The 11,056-nt window shown below is 40.5% G+C and overlaps 1 pseudogene; it reads left to right on the forward strand.

Annotated features, from left to right (window-relative positions):
• The window catches only part of LOC141418138 (uncharacterized), a 29,392-nt pseudogene extending 19,060 nt beyond the window's left edge, over nucleotides 1-10,332 (forward strand).
• The last annotated feature ends 724 nt before the right edge of the window (nucleotides 10,333-11,056 follow it).

Raw genomic sequence — 11,056 nt, forward strand, 5'->3', positions numbered from 1 at the left:
TGTGCAAAAAAAGAAGTTTGAAGAGTCCAAGACATGAAAAGAAAGACACTGCAAATGTGGGTTCCAGGGATTTCAGATCATAGCAGGCATAGAGCCATTATTTTCATCATCTTGTTCTTACTGAAATGGTGATTTTCTTAATGATTGCCATCACTAACCTCTTTGTGTTGTATTTTCTGCAGATAATAGCACAAAACCTAAAACTACAGAGCCCACCACTGCTCACCTGGCCTGGCTGGAGAATGTCTCACTCCCGGTACCACTGGCCCAGGGAGAGTTCCATATGGGGCAGCCCAGAGGTCAGATGGGCTATCAAAACTGCAGGAAGAATTCTTGAAATCAAGGATAAAGGCCAGAAGGAGAAAATTCCTGGGAAAATGAATCCTGGCCATGGTGGCCTGGGGACAGCTGATGGTGTGTGTTTGAGGACTGCTGAAGCATGCCTCCCCAGACGATGCTCCCCATGTCTGTCACTCAGGTGGACCAGCTGCAGACCCCTTGATGCATTGAAGGGAAAAGTCCCTCCAAATGCAGTCAATGTGGGAAATGCCTTCTAGCTCAACATGAGAGGGTTCACTCTGGAATGAAGGTCTATGAATGCACAAAGTGTGGGAAAACCTTCAGCAAGTGCACATACCTCCTTCAATACCATGTAGTCCACACTGGGGAGAGGCCCTATAAGTGCATGGAGTGTGGGAAGGCCTTCAAATGCAAGCCACACCTCACATGGCACCAGCAGACACACACTGGAGTGAAATCTTGAGTGAAGTGAATGTGGGAAAGCATTTTTTGAGAGTGCAGATCTCATTCAGCACTGTGTCATCCACACTGGTGAGAAGCCCTTTGAGTGCCTCCTATGTGGGAAGGCCTTCAACCACAGCTTAGGCCTCAAGCAGCACCAGCGGATTCACAGTGGAGAGAAACCTTATGAGTGTGGAGAATGTGAAAAGATCTTTAATCACTACTCCACTTTCATTTTGCATAAAAGAGCCCACACTGGAGAAAAACCCTTTTGATTGCAAAGAATGCAGGAAAGCCTTTAGTGACAGAGGAGACCTTATTCGCCACTTCAGTATCCATACTGGAGAGAAGCCCTGTGAGTGCTTGGAGTGTGGGAAGGCCTTTGCCCACCCATCACACCTCACTAGACACCAGCAAATCCATAGTGGGCAGAAGCCCTATGAGTGTGTCCAGTGTGACAAAGTGTTTTTGCCGGAGTTCAAACTCATTACACAGTAGAGAAACCCTACGAGTGCACTGAATGTGAAAAGGCCTTTAGTCGCAGCTCATCTCTCAATCATCAAAGGATGCATACTGGAAGAAATCCTATCTGTGTAAGACAAGTAAGAAGACATCTCACAAGTGGGCAAACTTCAGTCAACATCTCAATTCAGGGAAAGATTTAATGTAACCACTAGGAAAATCAGTGATTAGGAGAAACGTCTTACTCAGTCTCTCGCCATCCATACTGAAGGGAGCTGCACCACCATCATCTCTATGAAAAAAAGATGTTTAGATCATCATTTGTAATATAGAGTCACTTTTGAAAGCCTGCAGTCTTCCACATTTGAGAATTTATCCATGAGATAAGCCTGTGATTAATAGGATTTTAGCAAAGCCCTAGGCCACATCTCTTACTTTATATTGAAATGCTAGCAGGAATATTTTTTAAAAACCAGGGTGTGGCTGAGATGGAACTCACTGGTGGAGCCATGCTACTATGTGCTAGGCCCTGGGATCAGTCCTCAGCACCAAAACAAATAACCAGGAGGAAGTAAGAAAAGAGGCTTTAACAAACCTATCACAAACTGCCATCCTTTCATTGTTTTACCTGCGAAAAGGGGAGTACTGTTTCAGAAACAAAGGACCTTCATCCATTTTTTATTTTTTCCAAGTGCTGGGGACTGAACTCAGTGCTTTGCACTTGCCAGGCAAGTGCCCTTCCACTGAGCTAAACCTCCAACCCCCTTTTTGTTTTTCTGATATGTGTATTTGTACTGCCCATTGTTGGGATGACTAGACAAATGATGATAGTTTGAAGATTTTCTTTTTTTGTGGTACTGGGGTCTGGAACTCAGTCCCCACACCTTGAATCACTCCACCAACCCTTTTTTTGTGATTTTTTTTTTGAGATAGGATCTCATGAACTGTTTGCCCAGGCAGGCTTCAAACTATGATTCTCCTGATCTCTGCCTCCTCAGTAGCTAGGATTACAGGCGTGAGCCACTGGTTCCTAATCTTGTATCTTTGGTTTTTTTGTTAGTTTGGTTTTTTTTCAATAGAATAGGGATGGTATTGTAACCACACAGAGTAAAGGAGATGAGTCTAGTCCCTCTTTGGTTTCTCAGCTTCTTTATTTCTCCTTAGCAAGGCTCTGTACAATTTTCTACAGGTGGGCCTCAACAATTTTATTCTTTGTGGCACTGAGGATTGACCCTAAGGCATGCAAGGCAAGCACTTTACCTTTGAGCTGCATCTTCCCTAGCTCTACACTTCCACAATTTTTGATCGCTTGAATTAGAACCAAAACAGTTAAAAGCATATACACACATGTATTGTTTTGTTTTTTTTTTGAGGCAGGGTCTCACTATGTAGCCTGGGCTGACCTTGAATCTGTGATCCTGTCCTGAGTGCTAGAGTACACAGTGAGAACCACAGTGTTCAGCTAAACTTCATTTTTCCAGAGTGCAATTTCAGCATCTGTGAGGCTTGCTCAAGGCCCCTGAGGTAGATTCTCTGCCTTCCCTGCTGTGCTGCTTATTACCTGATGTTGGGGTTCTTTTTATAAATCTGAAGTCCAGTATTTCAGCTGGTGTCTATTGTTTACTGTGGCACTCCTGTGATTTTCCACACCACTCCACCTTTCCCTGCAACCACACTTTTGTTTCAGTGTCATCAGGAAGTAGCCATGTGCTTGGTCTCAATTTCAATTTTTGCAGTGCTGGATCTTGAGCCCAAGGTCTCTCATATGCTAGGCAAATGCTCTACCACTGATGCGTTCTCCAAGCCTTTAGGGAATTTTTTTTTGGTGGTGCTGGGGATGGAACCCAGAGCCTTGCATATGCTAGGCAAGCGCTGTACTGCTGAGCTATACTCCTAGCCCTAATGTCTCTTATTCTATCATATTTGCATCTTGCCTCAATTGAGTTGTCGTATTTTGTTTGCCAACAGTGCTTGCAAAGAGGCACCCCTAACTTAGTCTTTCTCAAAGTATATGTGAACACACGTAATGTTAGTGCTATTTCTTATATGTTGAACAAATTTCATGAGGCCTGTAGTAGTCGTTCTTACTCTACTTAGGACAGGCATGCTTGTCCTAAGTAGCATGAGTCTCCTGAAAGAATGCATGGCAGAGCACTAAGTAATCCATCCCCACGGTTTCTTGATTTAGTAGGTATGGGGGAGGCCACAAAGCTTGCATTTCAGCACATATCCAGGTCACTTGGCTTTTGCTGGTCTAGGAAGCACTTCATTTTTGTTTTTTTACCATGTAATTTGCCAAGGCTGGCCCTGAACTTCTGGACTCAAAGGATCCTCCTGCATCAGCCTCCCAAGTAACTGAGCCTACAGGTGCTTGCCACCCTGCCTGCATTAGGGACCACAGCATTGCAGTAGTTGAAGTGACGCTGTGATACCAGCAATACTGCCTGATGGCCCCAGAGCAAAGTATTAAGGTCGTTTCTCATAGTAAATATCTGTCCTCACCTCCCAGATGAAGAAGCTTGCCCAGGGACACAAAAGTCAGGGAACAGGTCATCTGTTTCTTATCATTGTGGGAAGAATTGGTTTTGGGTTTTTTTGGGGGGAGGTGGAGAACTGGGGCTTGAACTCAGGCCTTCACACTTGCTAGGCAGGCGCTCTACCACTTGAGCCACTCTGACAGCCCTATCACTTCTCTTTAAAAGAAGTGAAACATGACCCCTGTTGTAGCTCTGGAAATTTATTTTCCCACATTGTCTTAGTTGTGCCTTTCAGCCATTGCCATGGAGAATGTAAGGCTTGAATAACATTACCCACAATTCCCTTTCCTTTTCCTCCTCTACGGCTTAGCCAATGGGTGCCTTGTACAGGTGTCCTTTTTGCGGTGAGAGGGCAGGAATTCCAGCTCAACAGGTGGAGACCATACTGTGGGTGTTCCTTTGACAGTTGCAACTTGTACTGGAACTCTGTACCAGGTCCACTTCTCTGAGACAGAGGAAGGAAGGAGAGCAGTAAGGAAGAGAAACCACGTCTGTGTATTTACAGTTCATGGCACCCAGCACTAGTTCGGTGGGACATGAGTCCTCCAGTCTTGTTTTCCTGGTAACCGCCAAGATGGGGCATTCTCCCAATGCAAAGGCTCCGTCGCTTCTTTGCCATGAACCCCAAATGCAACCTCCTGGATCACATCAGCATTTTGTGTCTTCAAAACTTACATAGGTGAGGAGGAAGCTGTGACACTGAATTAGTGTTTTGCTGGCTTGGCAGGAACTCTTCCTCTGTTGTCATTGTCTCCACAACAAGGAACCAGGTTTCTGTGAGAGTGAGCAAGAGCCAGCCCCCCAGATGGAAGCCTTCTTTTTCTTTTTCTCCTTTTCCTTCTGGCACTGGGGTTTGAACTCAGGGCTTCAGACTTGCTAGCCAGGCACTAGAAAGCCTGTGTTTTTGTAACCTGCTCTCAGTAGTGACATCCAATTATGTTTACTATACAGTCTGTAGTTTCACTGTCTACACTTTCACTTACAAGCATCTGTTGCTTTAAATAGTGCACTATTCTATGTTCTGTGGTAAAATCTTCAGCTATCCCATGTGTTCCTGCCTGGTAAGGAGAGGAGTTAGAAGACAGTTCCTTGGGTAGCAAAGGTAAAATTGCTAGATGTGACGGTCATACCCTTCCCGATTCAAGAAGAAATTGTAAGTTAGAGGGCCCCTCATAATTGTATATTGCTGTCCAGGTTTGGGGTTTATCAGAAGAGTGTTTCAGCGTTTTCTTTCTATTTTCATATGGGTGTCTGCTCAGTCACAGGGTTTCTAGATTTCTCCCAGAGATAATTGATACTGTTTGACTTTATTTAGTGTGTTCACAGACATAGTGAGTATCTGAGCTTCCTATTCTGCCATCTTGCTGATGTCATTTCATTCAGGACTTTTAAGATTTATTTAAGGTTTGATTTTAAAAAGAACCAGCCATGTTGCATGCCTGTAATCACAGCATGCAGGATGATATTTATTTCAATGCCAGCCTGGGCTACATAGCTAGACCCTGTCTCAAAACCAAAACAACGGCTCAGATGTATCTCAGTTGTAGAGTGCTTGCCGAGTATGGAGAAAGCCCTTGGTTTTATCCCAAACATCAGGAAAATTTTTCTTCTGTCATTTTGTACATCTAACATTTTAAACATGTAATTTAAACATGTAGCCTTTCCTGTGTCATTTTAAACACCCATGTTTAAAATCCCAGTCCACTTGATGGTTTTGTCTTTATTTTCTGTGATGCATGATGGTGAACAAGTAGATGTGGAGTCCTTCCAGGTAAGTCCTAATCCCTCCACGTTTTTCTTTCTTTCACTTTTAAAATCTTCCCTTGAAGGTATTCTCCAAGACTTCAAACCGTTTCCAGTGGTTAGTTTGGCAAAAACATACCTAATAAAGCATATACTGAAATTCGTGGTAAAAAACAAGCATAGATAAAGAATCTCATTTTTACTTTTAAGAGATTGTTTTGTGTTCTTTAAAGAAAAGTGATTGACCCCAGGAGTGAAGATGTGCAAAGCTGTGGGTGTGGGTGCAATCCTGGGACTTTTCAGGAATTTAAATCCTGGGATTTTTCAGGAATCTAGCATGGGGAGATAGATCTGAGGGCATGGCCTGGGGACTTTGCCAATATATCCATAGAGGTTTTTCCCAGGATAGATAATCAAGTGTACAAGAGGATTTGATTATAAATTCAGTCTCTCCAGAGAAACGAATATAGATTACATAAGTAGTTATTGATATCGAGAATGAGTGTTGAGCTGCGCATGGTGGAGCTTATCTATAATTCCTACACTTGGGAGGCTGAGGAAGGAGGATTGAAAGTTCAAGGAAAGCTTGGGCTACAGACCAAGACCCCATCTCAACCCCCACAAAAGGATGCATGTCATAAATTTTACAAATGTACAGTATATTTCATAGGTTCCATAACTCCCACATAGACACTTGATGGACCTAGAATACTTTCACTATTTTTTTTTGCTTTTAAATCTTTTTTTTCCTTTGTGCATGTATGTATTTTATTTTTTAATTTTTTTATTCATTTATTCACATGTGCATACACTGTTTGGGTCATTTCCCCCCTCTGCTCCCTGCCCCTACCCTCTCCCCCTGACCCCCCTCGCTTCCAGGCAGAACCTGTTCTGCCCTTATCTCTAATTTTGTTGGACAGAAGACATAGCATAAGAAAGACAAAGCATTTTTGCTAGTTAAGGATAGCTATACAGAGAGATTCCATGTACGAATGTATTACAACCCAAGTTGATATATCTCTAACTGATCTTTCCACTGGTTCCTGATCCCCTTCTCATGTTGACCTCTGTCGCTTTAAGGTTTCTGTATTAGTTCCTCTGGAATGGGGACCTCAAATGCTTTCATGTTTTGGGTTTCTTACCTATCCCCATATCTCCTGTATGTGCTCTCCCCTTGTGATGTGATCCAAGTCCAACCACATTGCTGTATTTGCCCTAGATCTAAAGTCTGCATATGAGGGAAAAAATAAATCTTATGTGTACTAAATTTCACCATACAGATATATTATTATTCATAATATCATTTTAGTATGACTGGAGTTTGAACTCACAGCTTTGCACATGCAAAGCAGGATTTCTACTGCTTGAGTTGCATCAGCAATTCATTTTGCTTTGGTTATTTTGAGATGGGGTCTCAAGGACAATTTGCCAGGGCTGGCTTCAAGCTGTGATCCTCCTGATCTCTTCCTCCCAAGTAGCTAGGATTACAGGTTTGAGCCTTTGGTGCCCATGACAATTCTGAGTGTATACTTATTACAAATGAGGACATTTTTTACTCCAAAACATAAGTACATAAAAGATTAAAACAGAGTTCTTGATCATAACTAAGAACTTGAAACAACCCACATAACTGTCAATGTGAATATGCTTAAATCCATTATGGTATATTCACAAAACTGAAAATAACTCAGGAGTCAAAACCACTGCTTTATGCCAGAACACCAATGCGTTTCATAGAAAAGGACATTGAAAGCCAGACACAAGGCAATAGAGATTGCAGAGTTCTACAGAGAAGTTCAAAACTACATGCAAAAATAATACATGATGATAAGGAAGAGAATTTTGTTGGTTTCCTTTGTGTGGGGATGCTGGCAATATTCTATATGTTTGTATGGATGGGGAGTTTTTGGATGCCAATGTTACAAAAATTCTTCAAGCCTTGCATGGAAGTCTTCTACGATCTTCTGAAATTACATAAAGGTAAAAAGATAAATGTACAAATACCAATGCACACACCCCACAAATAAAACCTAGAACTATTCCATATTAAAATTATTTATGAACTTCACAAATGGAAAATCACATCTTATACTTCAGAAAATAATATGCAGAATTTTGCTTTACTTTCTCCTTTTCAATTAGTGAGCTATGTATCACTAATAATAGAAATATTTACTTGACTTTGAAATTTATATGAATGGAAAACCTCTCTAATTTTTTTCTTTCAAATTTTCAGTATCTTCAAGATAAACATATCGCTGGTTAATTATCATTCATTATTCATGATATATGAACTTAAAGCTGTCAGTGTCCTATAAATGTTATTGAACACATCTTTCAGGAATGTATGGAGATATCATTGAGCAAAAATATATATCTTATTATATTTACCTTCATGACATCTGGCCTGTTGAGTATTCTGTAAATTTATTTTCAAACACACCTTTTTGTGTTTTCTGTGCGTCTATTGTTGCTGATTGATAATTTGATTACATTTGAAGTCTTATTTCTATAAAAATTGAAGATTTATGGTTACATATGCTGATAGTACCAAAACATTCAGTTTGACTAAATTTAACATGCTGTATTTATCTTTATATGTATGTGTATCAGATAAGACTTACTCATCTTGTGTGAATGTACTAGAAGTTTTACAATTTATACTGGTGTTTTCTACAAACTACTTAAATGACTAATATAAAAATGTCCAATATACTGTAGATTTATTGTTTTATTCTTTTGGTACAAAATTGTTGCTTTATGTAATTACAGTTGGAATACTGTAATATAAACTGTGTGAATAGTACACACAGTTTAAAACAGTGACTTGAGTCATTGTTGGAGTGACTCAAGTGGTAAGGTGCCTGCCTAGCAAGCATGAGACCCTGAGTTCAAATCCCAGTAACACCAAAAAAACCCCCATATAATCTCTTAGTGGGGCTTTGTGCCTTTAATGCTACTATTTGGTGGTATAAGTATATGTTTTCACATTGTATGTCAATTATTTAGTTATTGTAGTAAATGTATTTCCCAAACCTGTTTCATATATTTCATAATATATTTTAGATGTGTCTTGTGTATCCATTGTTAGAAATTTTCAGCACATCAAAAATTACTGACTGATAGCTGGATGCCAGTAGCTTATGCCTATAATCCTAGCTAATTGGGAGACTGAAATTGGGAAGATTGTGGTTTGAGACCAGCCTGGGAATATAGTTCCCAAAACCCCAACTCCAAAATAACTGGTGCAAAATGGACAAGAGGTGTGGCACAAGTGGTAGAGCACCTGCTTTGCAATCACAAAGTCCTGAGTTCAAACCTCAGTCCACAAAAAATTACTAACTGCTAATTTAAGCATTTACTCAATATTCATTTCAAGAGATCAGTGTTATAATAAGGTTGAAATCATCTCTCTCTCTCTGTGTAGTTTTCTTTTTTTTAAGACAAGAGTGTGAATGCCATCCCCTACTACCACAAATTATGCCATGGTATTTCCCACATTTGGACAAATTGCAGGGGTCAGCACACCTGGAGTTCTGTGTGTGAGCATTGCCATAGAAAAACCACCTTCGTGTTCATGGTTTCCTTCTTGCAAGGTAAGTTCTTTCTTCAAATTTGTGTATACACTACTTCTGTTTCTTAGTGGTTTTAAAACATCTGATTGCTAATCTTTTATTTATTCATTTTAATGTTTATTTTGATTTTGGGGGATTGGCCTTTAGACAGGATGCACTATGTAGCTCAGAGTGGCCTCAAACTCTCGACACTCCTGTCTCAGTCTCCTAAGTGCTGGGATTATAGGCATGTACCACCATGCGCAGCTTAAATAAAATCTTTAAATGTGTAAAAATAAAAAATAAGTATTTGTTTCAGTTTTTTATCCATCAAATTTCTTTTCAGCTCTAATAGTCTTATTCCATACTGTTTATTGAATGATACATTTGTTGGACATAGAAATCTCCTGACAAGTTATTTCATCAACAACATTTCAATATGTTGTTCCACAATGTCTATGAAACAATGCTGTAATATAAATGGTATCTTCACAGGTTTTAAAAAAAACTATTTGGACATGAGCTTTAGAAGGTATCATTCAGAGATGTTGACATTCAGATACACTGACTAGTTAGGGGTTTGGTTTTTGCATTAATGAGTACGTAAGAGAGTTGAATGTAGACAGTGAATAATAAAGAGGTTCACTGATGGTCAAATTGATAGACCATGCTAGAAGCAGACTAGGCCTTCGACAATATTGTTTTCACATTCCATTTCCCTTGTACTCTGAGATGATGGAAATGAGTCTGGGCCAATGCAGTATTTGTCAGCATAATTGTGAGACTATTTCTTCATTGTGTTTCTCACTCATCCTCCTTCTGAGACAACCTTATTGCACATCAGTATCTCCTAAATTTACTGCTCTCTTGGAAGCTTCAGGTTCTGGGGATGAAAGAAGGTGAACAGTCATGGTGATCGTGAGTGGGGTATCAGGCTGGGCCATCTCCTGATTAGCATTTGTATTGTGTCAGCCTGCCCTGTGGGCCACAGGGAAAGGGCTTTGAGTCATTGTTCCTGTGAATTAAACATGCATCACTGGTCTGCAGTCTCATTAAGTGAATCATGATATGAAAATGTGAGGGAAATAAATGACAGTGGTGACTCCATTGTGGATGAGGGAGACATTTTAGAAGCAGACACCAGAAAGGGTATGAGAAACAAGAGGCTTCTTAGAGAAATAACTGGTCTCTTACCAAGATAACAGAATGCAGCTGCAAGACATGGATGGTGAGCCCTAAGGCAAAGATAAGATGAACAGACCTTCCTGGAATATTCTGTTCCTTAAGGAGGGAGACGGGCAGGTGGCCAGGTTCAGCAAGAAGTTGACTAGGCGCCAACATTCACAAATATAGTATCAAGATAGAATAGTTGGACCTAAGCCAGGCAGAGTCCTATATCACGCCTAAACTCCAGCTAGGCTATGGCTTAAGCCCCTCCGGCGCTGAAAACTTTGCTGTCTTTTCAATAAACTTTGCACTTGCTTTACTCTTAACTCCTGGTCTGTTGTATTATAACAGATACTTAGAAAGTGCTTTTGCTAAGATGTGCTGACTCCTCACTTAGGCCTACAAGTTAACTAAAGGCAAGATGAAGTCTTGTGGATCAGTCTCCTTTGCCTCCTTTGGTTTAGGCTCCTACTTGTAGGCATGTTAATCATTTAATGACTGTCTAGAAACTGCTGACAGATAACCTACCTCCTTCCCTTTCAAGGTTGACAGCAGAAAGATAAGAATAACTAATGAATTTTATGGTCAGATTTTCACAATGTCCTATTTCAGACCCTCCCTAAAATCTCATGAAATGTACAGTCATTATCCTAAGCCTGTGGTCACCTTGGAATAGTACAGCTTCAAAGACGTATCACCCCATGATGAGATGCCCCTCAACAACAGCAGTCATCTCACAGGAACTGTAAGTTTCCCTTCAAACAATAAGGATTTCACTGGGTTGCACTGAAGGATCTGAACTCAGTTAACCAACCAGGCCACATTTTGATACTGACTGCTTAATTATGAAAA

Source organism: Castor canadensis, chromosome 16 (assembly GCF_047511655.1).
Source record: "Castor canadensis chromosome 16, mCasCan1.hap1v2, whole genome shotgun sequence".
Taxonomy (NCBI): Eukaryota; Metazoa; Chordata; class Mammalia; order Rodentia; family Castoridae; genus Castor; species Castor canadensis.